Source organism: Chrysemys picta, chromosome 3, assembly GCF_011386835.1.
Source record: "Chrysemys picta bellii isolate R12L10 chromosome 3, ASM1138683v2, whole genome shotgun sequence".
Lineage (NCBI taxonomy): Eukaryota > Metazoa > Chordata > Testudines > Emydidae > Chrysemys > Chrysemys picta.
In genome coordinates this window covers 79,888,084-79,902,682 of record NC_088793.1, presented here as the reverse complement: position 1 = coordinate 79,902,682, position 14,599 = coordinate 79,888,084, and the positions used below count along the sequence as shown (strand labels likewise).

General features: G+C 39.2%; 1 pseudogene; it reads right to left on the bottom strand.

Annotated features, from left to right (window-relative positions):
* Positions 1–13,175, bottom strand: part of LOC101934578 (zinc finger BED domain-containing protein 5-like) — a 52,576-nt pseudogene extending 39,401 nt beyond the window's left edge.
* Between the last annotated feature and the right edge of the window lie 1,424 nt (positions 13,176–14,599).

Genomic DNA, 14,599 nt, shown 5'->3' with positions numbered 1-14,599 from the left:
CAGTCCAGTCACATCTAAGAGCTGTGAGGGGATGGGAGTAAGCTCAGTGCTCTGAGGATGGTGCATGTGGACTGTCTGGTAGGCCCTAGAAGCTGTGAGAGGCTTGAGCATACTCTGGAATCTTCAGAGACTTTAGCTATTAAATTCTCTCTCTCTACAGAGCATGTGTGAAATGGGATTTTTTGTAGGTTTACAACATGGCCAAATTTGGCCATATTTTCAAAGGAACAGCAAAAGGCATATCCCTAACAAAAAGGCTGCTCCCTGGCAAATTTCAATTCCCTGCTCCAAAGCACTGGGGCACTGGAGCTTCTCAAAAGTTCATCAGAGTGGTTTGTTTATTTTTTGAATGACAAAACAAAATATTTTTCCCATACCCTAATTTTCAGAAATGGCTGAACTGTTTTGGCTGCAATTCTCTCAACAAATATTTAGCCCGAGGCAGACAGTCAGCATAGAAAATTTCATCCCAAATGGTTAAAGTTTGGGAAAATAGCAACTAATTTTGGAAAGTAAGCAACTGAATAAATGTTTTGTAATAAATGGTGAACAATCTTAATAGTCAGTGCTATCAAGCCTGCCTAAAGTAAACATTTGTTCCCAGTTGTCATATCCTTATAACAATGGCAATCACAAAATACACATAACATCCCCTTTCTAGTTGATTTCTTTCACAAATCCCAGGAATAACACTCAGGTTTTCCCTTGCAAAGACCATCACAATCAAAATCAAATCCAAGAAGTGTGATGAAGCATGTGGTTGAGGAAACTCATCACTCATAGTAAAAAGTCAAATGTTCTTTTGGACGAATTGGGTGGAAAATGGTTTTCTAAAGCATTCAAACCTGCATCATAAGGGGATGTCCAAAAGTTTTGGAAACTTATAGACTAATCAAATTTATGTCAGACTGAAAACTGTCAATATTTAGTGCTGCCAATAAACTGGAAGTTTAAAAAAAATGTGGAAATTTTATTGAAAATAATTAATCAACAGTTAACAAATTAATACAAATAAAGGGTCCAAAATAATGTATACAGATTAGGTGACATCTAATATTTTTTAAATATGTGAAAAAAATATTTATTCTTTCCAGGTCAAAGTTTCAGAATGTGATGTCTCTGTATGCATTGTTTTGGGGGCTGTCATCTGCATACACAAATGAGTTTAATTTGCACATGCAGTTTTGGTAACTGAATGCACAAAGAAAGCCCAAGTGCATTTGCAAAACTGGTCCAGGTCTAGGGCCTCAACGTTCCAAAAATCAGGGCTTTAGCAAGGGTAAGAAAAAATATACCTAAAATGTCAGTAAGGAATGAAGTGTAACTTTTAACAATGACAAAATAAATATTTCCACATAATATATAATGAGACTGTGGAACTCATTGCCATAGAATATCATTAAGACAAAACATTTAGCAGGATTAAAAATGGGATTTGACAGTAATATGAATAACAAAAATGGTATAGAGTTATAATAGTAAAGGTATAAACACTATTTTTAGAAGAGATATTATCTCTTTCAGGACTTAAAGCAACATGTAACTGTTGAGGATTAAGAAAAAATATTCCCTACAGGCAGGTTATCCCATAATTGCCAACCACAGGTTTACTTGCACCTTCCTCTAAAGCATCTGGTGCTGAACTCTGCTGGTGAGAGTGTACTGAACTAGATGTAGAAATTTTGTGACTTATTGAACTTTCTCCTTCCCCCTATTAATTAACTGGGGGGAGGGGGGAATCTCAGGAGTAGACTGTATTTGCATAAACACACCTACTTTGTCTAGGTGATCAGCAGACATATCTGCTTTGCCAAAATGACCAATTTTGGCTGATTGGGGCTAAAATTCACTTATGTCTTTGATGCAGGGGTAATAAAATATCATCCTTGTTGTATGAGTAAAAGCCAGCACATTGTAATTAATATGCCGTAACTGACAGGGTCACCCTAAATTGAACCTCCCTCACGGATTAATTAATGCTGTGTTCCCTCACCTCTTAAAATAAATTTTCTTTTGTTATATACAGACTCAGTACTTGTGAGTATTATGTCTCAGATGCACCTAGGGTTGGTGTTTAGTTTTCACAGATTTCTGGGCAAGCACTCAAGCAGGTTCTATTTAGTAATGCTAAGAGGAACCTCTAACTCCTGACCCTGATCCTTATTGCAGCTGGCAAAAGGTTTATAGTTGTGTATGTTTGTGTGCACGTAAATATACCTAAGTGCAGCTATATAATATGCCTGAACTCTATCTGAATACAGTTTCCTTTTTGATTATTTCAGAACATCACATGTGAGAAAAGCAAACATGCAAAATATAGGAGCAAGATAACATTTGCAGCACACTAACATCCTATATATATATATATATGTGTGTATAATTAATCTAGTCACTATTTCATGGACCCAATGTACACCAGGGAGTATGACTTATCCACATGATGACCTCTGACTTGGAGATTTTTGCGTTTGGATCTCTGAGTTAGATGAAAGATATAGAAAACCTCATGTAGCCAGAAGGCTTCCTTTATTGGTTACGTCTTTCAGGTGTCTCAAGGGCATTGTATTCTTTCCAAAATTGATTACAATTTACACTCACTTAAATGGTTCAAGAAAGACTGGCCTATTTTCAATTGCTACATAAGGCTTGCTTACATTTCATGCTAAATATGCCCATTATTACCCAAAGCACATCCATAGAAGCCCTTTTCCCCCAAGTCCTTACAGCAGGGATTGGCAACCTTTGGCATGCGGCTCGCCAGGGTAAGCACCCTGAGTAAGCACCCTGGCGGGCCGGGCCAGTTTGTTTACCTGTTGCATCTGCAGTCACTACACAAGAGGATAAATGGACACAAGTCAGATATCAGGAATGGCAATATACAAAAACCTGTAGGAGAACACTTCAACCTCCCTGGCCACACAATAGCAGATGTAAAAGTAGCCATCTTACAGCAAAAAAACTTCATGACCAGACTCCAAAGAGAAACTGCTGAGCTCCAGTTCATTTGCAAATTTGACACCATCAGATCAGGATTAAACAAAGACTGTGAATGGCTATCCAACTACAGAAGCAGTTTCTCCTCCCTTGGTGTTCACACCTCAACTGCTAGCAGAGTACCTCACCCTCCCTGATTGAACTAACCTCGTTATCTCCATACTGATTTATACCTGCAGCTGGAAATTTCCATTACTTGCATCTGAAGAAGTGAGGTTCTTACCCACGAAAGCTTATGCTCCCAATACTTCTGTTAGTCTTAAAGGTGCCAGCCTTAAAGTCTGTTGCTTTTTACAGATTCAGACTAACACGGCTACCCCTCTGATACAGAGGGTTTAACAATTACAGTTCAAAGGAAGCAATAATGATAAATATTTGGGTCCCCGGGGAAAACCAATTAAGAGTCAGGACTTTTCAGACCTAGTGCCTGGGGTAACCTTTCCAGTCCAGTCTCCATTCTAGTAAATATGAGCTTGCGGGTTTCCAAGCCAGGCTCAGTTAGTACCTCCTATTGGGGCCTCTCAGCACTGCCTTCCTGTCCAGAAGTCCCACACAGACATACATGTAGCTGTAATGTCCAGTAGTCAGCCTGTGCCACATATGGCGCTGCATTCATTCCTGCCTCTAGCTCTCTTTTTGCCATGCAGTCTCTGCTTCAGCTTCCCTGCAGCTCCATGCTTGTTACATGTGGCTGCCACTTTCTGGTTCGGGACCGGGACCTTTCCCTCTCCCTCTCCCTCTCCCTGGCTGGGTGAAAAGAAAGTGCAGTAGGGAGAGGACCAATGGGATTTGTAGTCCCCTGCTTTGTGGATCCATCACCATTGGATAGGATTCCATGATGCTATGATGTGTGTACCAGGGATAGCCAGTGGTGGTACTGGAGGAGTGGTAGTTCTCTGTGATATAATTCCTTCAGTGATGCATGAGTGTCCACGTGGATGTCCAGCTTTGCAAGGGGTTACAGCTTCCTTTTACTAGAGATTTCAAAGATGTGCAGGGCTGGAAGGCTATACTCCCTTCCTGTGGGGAAGTGGCTTGAGATCCACACTAAAACATTAAAAGGAATCTCCATTAGGTAACCCTTCGGAGGTTTCCTGGGACTTTGTCATTCTTCCAGAGATTTTACTGGGATGGCCCCATGTGTAGAAGGCAGGCAGACCTACAGATCCATCCTAGTACAGGATGGCAGAATACTGGCAAGTCATATCTGATGTGCAGGAGCTGCTCTCAGTCACTCCATTGCCTAACTTAGAGATTCACAGTGTGCACCAGAATCAAATTTGGTTCTTTATGATCTACTCTCCAAGACATGCTCATGGGGTTATTTTCACCTTTACTATTAATAGGAATAATGCATAAAATTATTCTTCAGAATTTTCTTGTGAAAGAATTACTCAACATACAAGTTCAGTAGCCTACTTTCCTTCATCACATCAAATAAATATATCAGCCCCTTTTTTCTCTTCACTTCTAAATCTATGGCCATTGGGTCTGATTTTTGTAAGAGGCCGAATGCCTTCTATTCCTATCGTCTTTAAATTGAGCATCAACTTGGGCCTATTCATAGAATCATAGAAGATTAGGGTTTTGAAGAGACCTCAGGAGGTCATCTAGTCCAACCCCCTGCTCAAGGCAGGACCAACACCAACAAAATCATCCCAGCCAGGGCTCTGTCAAGCCGAGCCTTAAAAACCTCTAAGGAAGGAGATTCCACCACCTCCCTAGGTAACTCATTCCAGTGCTTCACTACCCTCCTAGTGAAATAGTGTTTCCTAATATCCAACCTAGACCTCCCACACTGCAACTTGAGACCATTGCTCCTTGTTCTGTCTTTTCTACAGTGTATTCAGCATTTTCTCAGTAATGTATTGTAGGATTAATTAGCATTAAGCTCCAATAGTGGTTCTATGCAATAATTGCCTTTCTCTTCTGGGTGATACATGTTCATTTTTAAAAACAAATACAGAGTAATCTGTTGAAAGTAAAGTAGGGTTTTTTGTCTTTAAAAAAATCAAATTCTAGAACAATTGGCAATAAATTATTGCTTTCCAATGTTAAGATCATCCCATAGATAACATGTTTCAGATAGTTCCATTAGGATTCTGATTCTTTCATTTAGCTGAAGCTGCAGTGGTTAAAATTGGCAGCAATCTACCTCTCACTTTAGATTATTGCTAACCATAATTGCTTTTGATTTTGGATCTCACAACAATACTAACCATAATTGACCCTAGGAGTCCTTCAGATAACCTTGAACACTTTCTGTTGACCTATCTGGTACAGTACTTCACTAGCTCAAATCTTCTTTTCCCATGAGCACAATCAATTGGTTACAATAGAGGCACTCAATCCCTCCTCATATTAATTAAATGTGAGGTCTATCCTCGTCCAGTCTTAAATCACATAGTTATCTCCTGTCTGTACATTGCCTTTGGGTAAGCAGTGGTTGAAGGTTTGTGTGTGTGCATGAGTGCAGTTTTCGTCATACAAAAATAACATTATTCTATAATGTTATCAACAGATGGGTAAATCTGATAATTATTTCAGAATATTTTGTTGTTGTTTCACTTAATTGCTTGTTGATGGGAACTATTAAAACATCAGTCCATGAGGGCAACCTGCTGATCAATTCAGTGATTCTCTAAAGATGCATATCCCTCCACAAATTTAGAAGTTAAATTAGTGCCTACTATTATTGCTACTTACAATTTGTATTCTATTAGCACCTAGTGGCCCCAATCAGGATTGTGAACCCACTGTGCTGGCTGCTGTACAAATGCTTAAAAAAAAAACAGCCCCGGTCTGAAAAGCTTGCAATCAGAATAAAAATGGCAGACACATGATAGCAGTCAAAAAATAAATCATGGAAAAACATCTAAGGGGGCAAATCAGGAGCTTGGCAGGTATGAATGGTCTACTCCCTCAGCAGCCTCAGCTGCTGCTGCCCAAGTCTGACTCTTTTCAAGGCAGCTGGGACCCTATGGTCCATCCTCTTGCAGGGAAAGGCGATGGGTCCTAACCCTAAATTCTGGAGGGTGGTGGTGTCATTTTTCCTTTCGTATATTTAATAGACAGATGTTTTTACTTACCTGTATTAAAAATAAAAACAAAAACAAAAAACAAACACCCACTTACTTTGGGCATGCAGCAGGTTTTGCACTGAGAAATTGCTCCTGTTAGCTGTGCACACAATTTGCCTGTGTTGTGCTCACAATTGTAGTTTGCACAAAGACTTCATGCTGATCATTTTACTGTAGCTGCCACAAAATCATAAATCTTTGATTCCAAGGACAATAAGAAATGTTGCTTGTCCTCTTTAATTTAAAATGGTGCTTTGGAAGTTTAAACTGAGCCCTTCCAAAGTCTTTGGAACAGAATAAATATGTCTAAGTGATGTAAATATTCATCCTTTTTGGGGCGGGCGAGAGGAGAGACTAGAAAATTATATCTATATATAGTTGGTCAGCTTTAGCTTTGGGGTATTGGTAAGTGTTTAACCATTAGTAGGTGAATCCAGCTGTTTTTAACATGCTGGACAAATGTAGAACTATCTGCTTAATTTGTCTGTAAATCTGAATGCACTCATCATTCAATGCACATTTATTTACATCTGAATATGAAAATGAGAAGTCATTTAAAATGGAAATCTCATTCATGATTATATATTTCTCTTCTGCATGTCCACAGAGACCTGCACTCCTGCTGATACAGTCACACTCATGCTCACAGATTTCACGCAACCACTCAAAGTCTCTTACACTAACTGAAAAAAATGCTGGTTTTGTTCATTGATGTACTGCAAAACTGTATTGGAGGTTTTCTGTGATCATAAGTTCATACATTTGATCATTTTAAATAAGAGTTCAGGGAATAGACAGCAAGCAGGCTAATTTGTGCTGTTTGGAAAGAATCTGAACAGCAGAAAGAAGTGTTTCTAATTCTACCTTTTGATTCGGTGTAGAAACAGAACTTTAAATGTATCTGCTCAGGCTTCTGTATCATTTTGATTATGGAGAAGTCTCTGTTCATATTATGATCTAACAAAGTTATTTTTCGTGTTCCTATAATGATAACCTGAGGGTGCTTTCTGCTCACAAGGTAATAACCATAACCTGGAATGAATAACCACTGAGGCTGAAGGCAAAGGATTTTATTAGCCAAGGATATGGCTGTTACCAAGTTTACAAGAAGGACCCTCAAGTTATTACCTTACTGATTTTTTAAATAAATGTTAACTAAAAGAAGAGAGGCACTAAAAGAAAAATTGTCAAATTGCTGAAAGGTAAATTATTATAGAAAAAGTTGAAACATTACTGTACTGTTGTATTTCCTCTTCCAACTCCTGCAACTGTCTGCCTCTTCTCTTTTATTTTTATTTCTTTTCTCTAATTTCCACTCCCACCTGCCCTCCCTTCCTGAAGGCCATAATGGAAGAGTGGCCTTCTGACAGCGACACAGGTCTGGAACTCAAGAGCTCTGATTTCAATTCCCAGCCCTGCAACAGATTTCCTGTGTGATCTTGAACATGTCAATTAATTTTACTTAAATTCCATGTCTGTAAAAGGGGATAATATTTCCTTTCCCTCACCCCTTACAATCTATCTTGTCTGTTTAGATAGTCAGACAGTTCTGCCCCTAAGGGTTTATAATGTGTTTGTACAATGCTTGTGGAGACTAGATCTTAGTTGCAGCCTCTAGGTGCTATTGTCATCCTAATAATAATAATAATTAATATAATAAAGTTCTTATGCACAGAATTACTGTAATATACTTCTGCATTGTATTCCAAACTGAATTAACAGGAATTGGTTGTGATTCTCCAAATGCCTTAATAATTTGTAAAAAATTGTAATGCATGGTTGAAGGAAGGGATGCAGAAAATGAGTCCACGTGCTTAACTCTTTTTAAATTCCCTCTTTACTGTCATCTTTGCTTGAGGCAGTGGCAGGATTTCCCCTGTTCTCCTTCATATAAACATTGAATTTTTCTGATTCCTCAAACAGGATTGAAAAGCTGGCGTAGGGGTTTGGTGATTGGCAAAGAGCTTGAAAATTCTGAGTGTAGAAACCAATCAGAGTAGAGTTATTTGTATATTTGGCATATAGTTATCAAGAAGTAACCATGCAGATTATGCAAATCCTTGCACTCAGACTAGCTAATAACGGCCATCAGCAAAACAAGATATAGAAATTCACATCCTATATAGTTACTAAGATATAACCATATGTAAATTGGACACATAGTGAAGTAAATCCATAACTAGGAGAACATATTTCATCATGTATCACAGACTGTGTAGCCTCCTTGCAGTTTGATTGGGTGAGACAATTTCATGTTCATCTTAATGTGAAGTGATGCAGACTTTCTAGACTTTGTAGACTCCTAATCCATTTATACCTTCTTTATAATGTTTGGTACTTTTATTTTGTGGTGAGTATGTTTTCCTGTCTTTGTGTTGCCTCCTAATATTTCTTGCCCAAAGTAGATTTTTATTTTTAAGGAGACCATAAAAGAGATATCACACTGTAAACAAAATGTAGCTTCAGCTTGAACAATAGAATCCACACTAGGCATTTTATAAATGCCATCCTAGAACTATATTATATATAAATATATGGGCTAGATTACATAATTGCTCCAATAATGCAAAGCAGCAATAAACCCAGTTTAACTGACTGGCTAAGAGAGGTTTGCAATTGCTCTGTGGCATGGGCATAACACAAAGAAGGCAAGCATATGGATGAATCTGGCCCATGCCACAGATTCAAAATGCAAACAATTATACTAATTTGTTTTCACTATATGTGGGATATATTGCTTTAAACTCTGTTAACATATGTTATATTGTATTATCATATTTAAATTGATATGTACAATGTATATTTAAATTCGTTCATACTTTAAAACAATATCAGGGCTTTACAGTGTCACATTTATTTTCTAATTTCTCTATTGCCAACTCCAGATCAGGAGATTATCTTAAAAATCAAGAGATTTTAAAACTAATAAATGTTAGACTGATTATTAAATGCCTTCTGGTGAGGTTTTACTTTGTTTGTTTGTTTTTGTTTTTTAGCCTCTAGGGTTCACCTTTTCATGCTTTTCTCTGAAACCAAGAGAGCTAGATTCTTTTTTCTTCCTAAAAATTAAAATGGAGCATCTCATGTGATCACATGACTCCAGGAGCAAGGGCTTTCAGAAAATCACCACATATCATGGGTCTCATGATAAAATTGAAAGTGTTGGCAACATTACATTTGTTCTGAGAATGTACTGGGAATACTTCTTCTGTAGCTGCAGATGTTTGGGGAAAAGCAAAACGTAATATCTGACCTCTTTAAAGCTCTTGTATCAATTTTTGAAAGAGATGGGGAAATTTTTGTCTCATTGTTAGACAAAGGCCAATAAAGGTGATTGTGTAACGCTGAATGACCCCAGTCATTGGCAGGTAGGATTGAACTGGACCTCTGGAGCTTAGTGCATGAGTTTCTACCACATAAAGCTAAAGGCCAACTGACTATAGAGCAGACTCATTAACTTTAAGTGGTCTCGGTGCCACTAGATGGGACAGAACACCACACCCAGAAAGTGTGTGGGTTACAATTGCAGTACATTGTATCTTTTCAAATTCGCCTTTATTCCAATTGCTAATGGAACAGTGTAATATATTCTTCATTTCCTGTCCTAACTTGTCATGCCGTCTTTATTTATTCCTACAAAATGTTAAATTGTTTCTGCGTTCTACCCCAGCATTTCACTGGTGGCTGAAGTGATTGCTTGATTCCTGTTTCCATATGTGTGTGTGCATGCACATATATTCTTAGGAGACATTTAGGATAAAGCAGTATTATATGAAGACTCAGTCTGCGATTAAAGTCAATGGGAGCAGGAATAGGCACTGACTATAACGGTGTTATAAATTATCAGAATTTTAACAGATATTGTCATTAGCATCACTTCAGCTATTATGGAGCAGTAAAAACCCTTAAAGGACATTCACTACATGTGCTTTCATATATTCCCCTGTGGTCTTCTTCCTTATATGAAACTCATAAAGCTTGGCCTTTACTGAACCTATCACTACCATTCCTTAACCACAAAGAGAATTCAAAGCAAGAAGATCTTCACAGGTTCAATTACCATGATCTGGTTGAGAAATATTTTCTGACATTTTCTTCCAGGACTCCATAGCCTTTGGTGACATTTCAGGCCTTGGAAAGACTGATAAAAATGACTTGGGTAACATGAATAAATGGGATGCACAGTAAATCACTCGGGGTCTTGATGTTTTTACAGACCACTAGAACTTTATTCTCATAGCTTATGAGATTAGAAACATTCACTTCATTTATACTCTATTAATTGAAAATTCATACTTTTTATTGTGAATTGAAAGAACACCATTCTTTATAATAATTTGGCATAATTTTATTCCTACAGTTAAGCCACATCTACCCTTGCAAAGGAAAAATAGTGTGTGTACCCTTTCTGAGAGAGCTAACGTTGTAGCTCTAATCTGAACTACAATAGTAATCTTTGAATATTGTACTGGAAGACCCATGGAACAACTGCACAGATCTGAAATGCAAATGATTGTTTAAGATGGAGTCTACAGATCTTGAAATGAAAATCTTTAAAGAAAATTCCCATAGGTCATCATGTACCAAAGGGAGCTGCCTCTGGAAATGTCCCTGAGTTATAGGATGCATATTTTATATGCTGTTAGACAACTTTAAGCATAACCTGAATACAGTAACTCCTCACTTAACGTCGTCCAGCTTAACGTTGTTTTGAAGTTATGTGGCTGCTCCATTAGGGAACATGCTCATTTAAAGTTGTGCAATGCTCCCTTATAACATTGTTTGGCTGCCTGCTCTGTCCACTGCTTGTAAGATTTTGTGGAAGAGCAGCGACTTTACAAGGGAGCATTGCACAAATTCCTCTTCTCTGTCTCCTCCCCCTCCCTCTCAGCACTTCCCCCTCTCTCCCAGAAAGTCCTAAGCGCTGCCAAACAGCTGTGGCAGAGAAGTGTTGGGAGGAAAGGGGAGGAGCAGGGACGCAGCGTGCTCTGGGGAGGAGGTGGAGCAGGGATGGGAAGAAGGGCCTGAAGTATCCCGTGGCAAAGTCGGTGCCTGTTCTTCTGGGGGGAAGCTGCCGCTGCTGCTGCGCAAGGTGCTTCCCAGTGTCCCTGCCTGCCTCATTTTCTGCAGCGGGCTGTGCCTATGAGGGGTAAGCCAGTGGCACCTCTCAACCACAGTTGGAACCTAATTCCCCGCATTTACATTAAATCTTATGGGAAAATTGGATTTGTTTAACATTGTTTCACTTAAAGTTGCATTTTTCAGGAACATATAGAACTGAATCTGTTCTATATAACTGTGAAGCATGTTATTTATGACTGGTTGACAAAATAGTGTGTTTATGTTGGTACTAATATTAGTGCTGTTTATTCCATCCATAACAGATCAGGTTAATCATAGATAGATAGTATGTCAAAATATATTCGAAACCAAGTCTGGGTTATTCATTAAAGTATCTTGTGATACTACTACTATTTTCCACTTCATTGTGTATAACACAAGTAAGTTGTAAACCCACTTCGTCAGATGCATGGAGTGAAAAATACAGTAGGAAGATATATATAGCAGTACATGAAAAGATGGGAGTTGCCTTACCAAGTGGGGGGGTCGAGACAATTTAATTAGTGGGCTAGTATCAACAGGATGAAAAGGATCACTTTTGTAGTGGTAATCAGGGTGGCTCATTTCAAACAGTTAACAAGAAGGTGTGAGTAACAGTAGGGACAAATTAGCATGGGGATTTTTATTTTTTTTATTTCTTATAGTGACCCATCCACTCCCAGTCTTTATTCAGGCCTAATTTGATGGTGTCCAGTTTGCAAATTAATTCCAGTTCTGCAGTTTCTCATTGGAGTCTGTTTTTGAAGTTTTTGTTGTTGAAGAATTGCCACTCTTAAGTCTGTTATTGGGTGTCCAGGGAGGTTGAAGTGTTCTATGACTGGTTTTGAATGTTATAATTCTTGATGTCTGATTTGTGTCCATTTATTTTTTTGCGTGGAGACTGTCCGGTTTGGCCAATGTACATGGCAGAGGGGCATTGCTGGCACATGATGGCATATATCACATTGGTAGATGTGCAGGTGAATGAGCCCCGATGGTGTGGCTGATGTGGTTAGGTCCTATGATGGTGTCACTTGACTAGATATGTGGACAGAGTTGGCAACAGGGTTTGTTGCAAGGATAGGTTCTTGGGTTAGTGTTTTTGTTGTGTGGTGTGTAGTTGCTGGTGACTATTTGCTTCAGTTTGGGGGCCTTCTGTAAGCGAGGACTGGTCTGTCTCCCCAGGTCTGTGAGAGTAAGGGATTGTCCCTAAGGATAGGTTGTAGATCCTTGATGATGAGCTGGAGAGGTTTTAGTTGGGGGCTGAAGGTGACAGCTAGTGGCATTCTGTTACTTTCTTTGTTGGGCCTGTCCTGTAGTAGGTGACTTCTGGCTCTGTCAATCTGTTTCTTCACTTCAGCAGGTGGGTATTGTAGTTTTAAGAATGCTTGATAGAGATCCTGTAGGTGTTTGTCTCTGTCTGAGGGATTGGAGCAAATGCGGGTTGTAACCTAGAGCTTGGCTGTAGACAATGGATCGTGTGATGTGGTCTGGATGAAAGCTGGAGGCATGTAGGTAAGTATAGTGGTCAGTAGGCTTCCGGTATAGGGTGGTGTTTATGTGAACATCGCTTATTTGCACTGTAATGTCCAGGAAATGGATCTCTTGTGTGGACTGGCCCAAGCTGAGGTTGATGGTGGGGTGGAAATTGTTGAAATTCTGGTTAAATTCCTCAAGGGCCTCTTTCCCATGAGTCCAGATGATGAAGATGTCATTAATGTAGCGCAAATAGAGTAGGTATGTGAGGGGACAAGCGCTGAGGAAGCGTTGTTCTAAGTCAGCCATAAAAATGTTGGCATGATGTGGGACCATGAGGGTACTCATAGCAGCACCGCTGACTTGAAGGTACACATTTTCCCCAAATGTGAAATAGTTGTGGGTGAGGACGAAGTCACAAAGTTCAGCCACAAGGTTTGCCGTGACATTATCGGGGATACTATTCCTGATGGCTTGTAGTCCATCTTCATGTGGAATGTTCATGTAGAGAGCTTCTTCATCCATGGTGACTAGAATGGTGTTTTCTGGAAGATCACCAGTTGATTGTAAAAAGAAGAGGCGTACTTGTGGCACCTTAGAAAGTAACAAATAAGGTGCCACACGTACTCCTGTTCTTTTTGAGGTTACAGACTAACATGGCTGCTACTCTGAACCTGTCATTATGCAAAGCAATTGATTGTAGTTTCCTCCAGAAGTCAGTGGTGTCTCGAAGATAGCTGGGAGTGATGGGAGTGTAGGGCCTGAGGAGAGGGTCTACATAGCCAGACAATCCTGCTGTCAGGTTGCCAATGCCTGAGATGATGGGGCATCCAGGATTCCCAGGTTTATGGATCTTGAGTAGCAGATAGAATACCCCTGGTCGGAGTTCTAGGGGTGTGTCTGTGTAGATTTGTTCCTGTACTTTTTCAGGGAGTTTCTTGAGCAGATGGTGTAGTTTCTTTTGGTAACCCTCAGTGGGATCAGAGGGTAATGGCCTGTAGAATGTGGTGTCAGAGAGTTGCCTAGAAGCCTCTCGTTCATATTCTGAACATAGTCTCAGTCTACCACTTTCATGGTTTCTGCCACCATCATGTACACTGCATAGCCTCTGCTCCCTTTCTCGCTAGATATTTATATGCAAGACCTCTTGTAGTTGCATAATTTGCTGTAGAATCCACCTCTGGGTGCAAATTTGTGCTCCAGAATCCAAACTTCCATTTAAAAACATATTAGGCTCTTTATGGTAGTGAGGAAACCTTGAAAATATTAGTTTAATTGTAAACCATTGTAAATTGTTGTCCTATTGAGTTAGCATTCTATCTTCATATAATATCTCCTAAAAGTGTACCATGATTCTAGTAGCTGAAGGTTAGCACTGGAGACTTTTTTCCTAGCTTAATTTTTTTTTTTTTTGCTTAAACAACAGAGATTAAACAATAGGTGGTACTTGAAAAAGTAACTAGCACTGAGCAATTGTTTCTTTAATGCTGGTCAGACATTGCATTCTGGTGTACCTTTGTGTTCTGGTCTATCTGGGGATCTATCTCAACTACTGATCTCAGTGCTGCAGTAAATGAATTTTCTGACCCTGGCTGTAAACACACCAGGTACTGTGACTCTCTAATCCCAGATGTTTGGGTAGCATACTTTTAATTGGCACTTACGCTGCTAAAAATGAATTTGTTATTTATCTTATGGCATTTTACCTTACAGTCACTTCCTGTCTAGTCTCTATTCATGGTAATATTTTTTTTAATAAATACTCCCTTGTTTAAATAACTTTGAATTACACATTGTATATATATATGTATATTATATACATGCCCCCTCAGGATGTGCATGCACTATTGATTACCATTATACCCCTGACAAATGGTCTGATTTTAAAAAAGAAATCTGCCTACTTATTCAGAGCACACAAGCATGCATCTCCACACATCTTGTCCTGT